Source organism: Procambarus clarkii, unplaced genomic scaffold, assembly GCF_040958095.1.
Source record: "Procambarus clarkii isolate CNS0578487 unplaced genomic scaffold, FALCON_Pclarkii_2.0 HiC_scaffold_547, whole genome shotgun sequence".
Lineage (NCBI taxonomy): Eukaryota > Metazoa > Arthropoda > Malacostraca > Decapoda > Cambaridae > Procambarus > Procambarus clarkii.
The window spans coordinates 120,380-126,787 of NW_027189580.1; positions in this window are offsets into that span (position 1 = coordinate 120,380).

Here is a 6,408-nt window from a genome sequence, read left to right on the forward strand (position 1 = left end):
AGAAGCCGTCGTATTGCTTCAGCCCGCCCCTGAGATGCCGTCGTATTGCTTCAGCCGCCCCGAGAAGACTCGAGAAGTTGGCACTGATGTTTGCCGCCACCCCCCGGCTCGCCGAGGCCACATCACTGGCCAGTGTTGGAAGGGGGAGAAGTTGGCACTGATGTTTGCCGCCCCCCCCCCCCACCCCCGGCTCGCCGAGGCCACATCACTGGCCAGTGTTGGAAGGTGGAGAAGTTGGCACTGATGTTTGCCGCCCCCCACCCCCGGCTCGCCGAGGCCACATCACTGGCCAGTGTTGGAAGGTGGAGAAGTTGGCACTGATGTTTGCCGCCCCCCCTCCCACCCCCGGCTCGCCGAGGCCACATCACTGGCCAGTGTTGGAAGGTGGAGAAGTTGGCACTGATGTTTGCCGCCCCCCCCCCCCACCCCCGGCTCGCCGAGGCCACATCACTGGCCAGTGTTGGAAGGTGGAGAAGTTGGCACTGATGTTTGCCGCCCCCCACCCCCGGCTCGCCGAGGCCACATCACTGGCCAGTGTTGGAAGGTGGAGAAGTTGGCACTGATGTTTGCCGCCCCCCCTCCCACCCCCGGCTCGCCGAGGCCACATCACTGGCCAGTGTTGGAAGGTGGAGAAGTTGGCACTGATGTTTGCCGCCCCCCCCCCACCACCCCCGGCTCGCCGAGGCCACATCACTGGCCAGTGTTGGAAGGTGGAACACTCACCTGGTCTGAGCTCTGGCTAGTTTTGTACATGGTGTTGTGTTTGAGAACTTTGTATCAACATTTATGTTAAGCCGATGATGCCAGTGATGCATTACCAAGGTGATGGGTCAGGAGGACCAGTGGATTTCACAGTGGCATCTTTTTTGGAACTGTGGTTGGTGACTTTTGTGTGTCAAGCTGTTGTTGACTCTGCTGGGGGGAGGGGGGGGGGCACCTTGCCCGTTCCTAGACGACTTAGGAATGTGGGCAGGAGAAGACATGACTGAGATTTTTGATGTCCTTATTGAGACTTGACCACCCCCCCCCCCCTCCACCCCATCAGTGCTATCTGTCACCCCCGCACCTTGTTAAGACCTTATGGCCAGCAAGGAGCTAGTGTACCACAGTTACCAGGTGCTGGACTGTCACCCCCGCACCTTGTTAAGACCTTATGGCCAGCAAGGAACTAGTGTACCACAGTTACCAGGTGCTGGACTGTCACCCCCGCACCTTGTTAAGACCTTATGGCCAGCAAGGAACTAGTGTACCACAGTTACCAGGTGCTGGACTGTCACCCCCGCACCTTGTTAAGACCTTATGGCCAGCAAGGAACTAGTGTACCACAGTTACCAGGTGCTGGACTGTCACCCCCGCACCTTGTTAAGACCTTATGGCCAGCAAGGAACTAGTGTACCACAGTTACCAGGTGCTGGAGCCTAGTGACGGCTGTCAACCTCATAAGTGCTATTGGGAGTTTTGTTCTGGGTGAATTTGTATGAATATATTATGGTGTCATGCTTATAATTTGGCCCCAGTCAACTGGTAACTTTTGTTGGACTTTTCCTTACCATCTAGACGTAACTATTGTAGGCCAGGAGGCTCTTGGTAATTTGTGTAAGGCACTACGCCGCCAGGGAGGCTCTGGGGGTTCATGACACGACAATCCCCACCACTCATCATTTCTCATGCTTCAGGGCAAACTGGGACATGTTCAAACAACACATTGATGATACTAATCTCACTTATGAATACAATGACAAACATCACACTGACAGTGACACACAAGCACGCAACATACAAGACACCATCATACATGCAGCAAACATCACCATTCCTAACACAACACTCAAACCACACTTCACTTGTCAACCCTTCCGTTCTCACTAAACGCCTCCTAGCTTCTTATCACTCTCGAGTCCTACACAACACACATCGCTAGGGACAAGTACTCTGGGACCTCACAACACTAAAAAACCACATCCTCAACAGCCTAGAGTAAGACCACACAAAACACCTCATTGAACAATCAGAACAACACAGAACACTGACACAACAGGAATTCTGGACACAAATCAAACGCTTACAAGGATCAGTTCATACATCATTTAAATACCTTCTACAAAATAACAAAATCGCCGAACCTGACGAAGTACTTAACATTTTCAAACACCATTGGGAACGTATTTTTCATCCCCTTCCTCCTGAACCAACTGCTCTTCCCAACACTGAAGTAGTTGAAGACTGGGTATACCAAACCAGACGTGAAACCACACCTGACGACCTCATCCACCTTGACAACCTCAACTCTCACACTGAACTACAGACTCCGCTGACTCCAGCTGGTGTCAAGACAGCTCTCATGGGCACTCGTCACAGCGCCCCTGGTGCGTCTGACATTGGACACACCCTCCGACAATTCCCTGCTTCTATCATTGCTGCTGTCACTAACTTATTCACCCCCCTTCTTGCCTCTGGTTATTTTCCTCTCACCTTCAACTCTGCCACTGCTGTTCTCACTCCATAACCTGGGAACCTCACACTGACCCAAACACTACAGACCCATCAGCCTTCTAGACACACTTGACAAAGTCTTTGAAAGGCAAGTTAGCATGAGACTCACAACGCACCTGGAAGACAACGCACCTGGAAGACAACGCACCTGGAAGACAACGCACCTGGAAGACAACGCACCTGGAAGACAACGCACCTGGAAGACAATGACTTGCTATTAAACAGTTTGACTTCCGGCCTCACCGGTCTACACATGACACCTTAAATATCATGACCAATTACCTCAGCATCAACCATCACTAAAGACTTAAGACTGCACTCATCACTAAGGACGTTGAGAAGACCTTTGACACTGGCATGACGGCCTCAAATTACGCAAACAACTTTAATCTTCCCCATTATCACCACTAAACTTCTTGCTAACTACTTAGATAATAGGACAATGAGGATTAAGTTCATCCGACAACACACTGATTACTTCATATTACATGCCAGTGTTCCTCACGGCTCTGTCCTTGCCGGACACTTTACACCCTAAGCATCACTGCCATTCCTGACCCTATTCATTGCACCATATTAACTATATGCTATGCTGATGATGTCTCTCACATCACGTCTGGATGTCTCTCACCTGATCACGGAAAGCACAAGAACAACTTTATGTAGTAACAGAATGGGAGTATCACTGGCGCATTATAACCAACTTCAACAACTAAAAAATCCCCTACTTCTCTGTAAAGGAACTGCACACCCTATTCCAGTTCAACTCTATTCATTCTTCCTTAATCCTACTAAAATTTCTGTATCTTGTTCCTCTTGGCCTCACACTTTATCAACAATTACTCTTTCACACACATTGCACAGAAACATGCAATAGTTCACCAAGCCATGAACAAATTATACAGACTTACATTTGCCAAACTTGATACTAAAACGCGCCACTATAAAGCACTTACTAGACCACTCCTAACATATGCTCCACTTGCTCTCTCCTAAGCGGCAGTAACTAATAAACTAAATCTCCAGAGTTCCAAGGGGTTGTCATAGCCAGGGGGTGGTAATGGGGGACGAGCTCCCATGACCTATAAAATGCTCCTATACGGTATGCGTCTCAAATAGCCTCTGACAACCAAGTCCAACTCCTGGCCTGCACGGGTGGCTTAGTCTAAGTCCGGCGGAACTGCTTTTACCGACAGGAGAAGGGGCGAGGGCGTACCTCTGGAGCCTTAAAACCAGCTGCTCCGGGTAGATGGGACTCGATAGCCTGGGAAGGCAGCCCATCTAGGGGAAGGAAAACCCTGATTTTAAACCTCCGCTGCCTTGCGGCCATACCCCTTTTTTGGGAAAGGCTTCAGGAGTCAACCTCGAGGAAAAATCCGGAGTTGGAGCCCCTAAGGCAGTTCGTTGTTGACGTCGACCTCGTTCTGGCAGCTCCTGCGACGTTGCTGGAACCATGCGTATTGGCATTTGCCTTTCTATTGGATAATTTCAGCAACGTGGAGAGGGGGGACCTGCTGCATGGGTAACAGCTTCTCCTCCATATCTACCTACCCAGGCTTTGCGCCCTGGAGAGGACACTCCAGCTTCGCCTCACAGCGTCGAATCAACACGGGAAGCGACAGTCTACTGGTTTTAAGTCTTCTGCTCGATTGGCGAAGAGTGTGACGCCAGGGGTTGCTTCCGACGGTGGGAGGGGTCATCGCGCCCCACTGGGCAGCTACCGCCCGCCTCAAGCTGGGCAAACCCCAGCCAATAAGGTGTTGCCTCGCCACGGTCCGTTAACCTCACTGGGTGCGTGGGGTTTAGGGTGAAAACCGACAAGCGGCCCGACAACTTTGCACCAAGCAATACCAAACCAAAGAAGAAAATATCAACTGCCCTAAAGCTGGGCACATGGAACGTCAGGACACTGACACCAGGTTTCTCTGACGACCTGCAAGAAATCAATGATGCCCGAAAAACAGCAATCATCGATAGGGAACTGAGCAAGCTGCAGATGGATATTGTTGCTCTCCAAGAGACCAGGCTCCCAGGATCAGGATCTGTGAGAGAGAGGACCTTCTCTTTCTTCTGGCAAGGAAAACCTCCAGATGAGACCAGAGAACATGGTGTGGGATTTGCCGTCAGGAATGCACTGTTGGGACACATTATGCCACCGATGGGGGAAACCGAACGAATTCTGTCTGCAAGTGTACTCCCAAACAGGACCAGTCAATGTAATTAGTGCATATGCACCAACCCTGACTTTTCCAGCAGAGGCAAAGGAAAAATTCTACGATGACCTCAACAGAGTCATAGCGAGAATCCCTGTAAAGGAGCCACTGTTCATCCTCGGCGACTTCAACGCCAGAGTGGGTGCCGAGCACAACATTCGGCCCACTTGCCTGGGTCAGTTCGGCATAGGAAGGATGAATGAGAACGGGCAACATCTGCTAGAACTCTGCTGTCTTCATGGTCTTTGTGTCACCAACACGTTCTTCGGCACAAAGCCTCAACACCGAGTATCTTGGAGACACCCCAGATCCAAGCACTGGCACCGGCTTGACCTGATTCTTACCAGGCGTGCAAGTCTACCCAGCGTCAAGATTACGCGTAGCTACCAGAGTGCTGTCTGTGACACCGACCACTCCCTGGTATGTAGCAGGGTCAAGATGCAACCAAAGAAGATTCATCACTCGAAAAAGGCGGGCAGACCTCGCATCGACACCACCAAGACCCGCAACCAGGACAAGGTGGAAGATTTTGCACACGTGCTCGAGGAAGCTCTCCCTGGCCCAGCTGGGGTCACTGCCTGTAAAAGATGGGAGCACTTCAGAGACGCTGTGTTCAACGCTGCCATTTCCACCTTTGGCAAGAAGACCAGCAGGTCGGCAGACTGGTTCGAGGCTCACTCGGAAGAGATGACACCTGTAATCGAAGAGGAGAGAAACGCCTTGGCAGCCTACAAAACCAGCCCAAGTCAGCACAACTTACAGATCCTTCGGGCCGTCCGCTGCAAAGTGCAGCAGAGCGCCAGGCGATGTGCCAACAACTATTGGCTCCTACTCTGCTCCCAGATACAGACTGCAGCGGATACAGGCAATGTAAGGGGAATGTATGACGGCATCAAGCAGGCCCTCGGCCCAATCCAGAGGAAGACCGCTCCTCTGAAATCTGCCACTAGCGAGGTGATTCAGGACCAGACACTGCAGCTGAAGCGCTGGGTCGAGCACTACTCTGAGCTATACGCCAGGGACAATGTGGTCACCGAAGATGCCCTGAGCGCCATTAAGTGTCTGCCTGTGTTAATGGAGCTCGACAGCGAACCTACCCTGGAAGAACTCAGCGATGCCCTAGACTCCCTTGCTTCTGGTAAAGCTCCTGGCAAAGATGGCATTCCTGCTGAGACCTTGAAGTGCTGCAGAGGTAGCCTGCTCATGGAGCTGCATGAAATTCTCTGCCTCTGCTGGGAAGGAGAGGTGCCACAGGACATGAGGGATGCCAACATCGTCACACTGTATAAGAATAAAGGTGACAGGGGTGACTGCAACAACTACCGTGGAATCTCCCTCCTCAGTATTGTCGGAAAGTTGTTTGCTCGAGTCGCATTGAAGAGGCTCCAAGTACTTGCAGAGAGAGTCTATCCAGAATCACAATGCGGATTCAGAGCTGGCAGGTCCACCATCGACATGGTCTTTTCCCTCAGACAACTGCAGGAGAAATGCAGGGAACAGAAGCAGCCACTCTTCGTAGCCTTCATAGTTCTGACGAAGGCCTTCGACCTCGTCAGCAGGGATGGCCTGTTCAAGATCCTCCCCAAGATCGGATGCCCACCCAGGCTCCTCAGTATCATCAGATCTTTCCATGAGAACATGAGGGGCACCGTGATCTTTGATGGCCTAACATCAGACGCCTTTGACATCCGAAGTGGAGTAA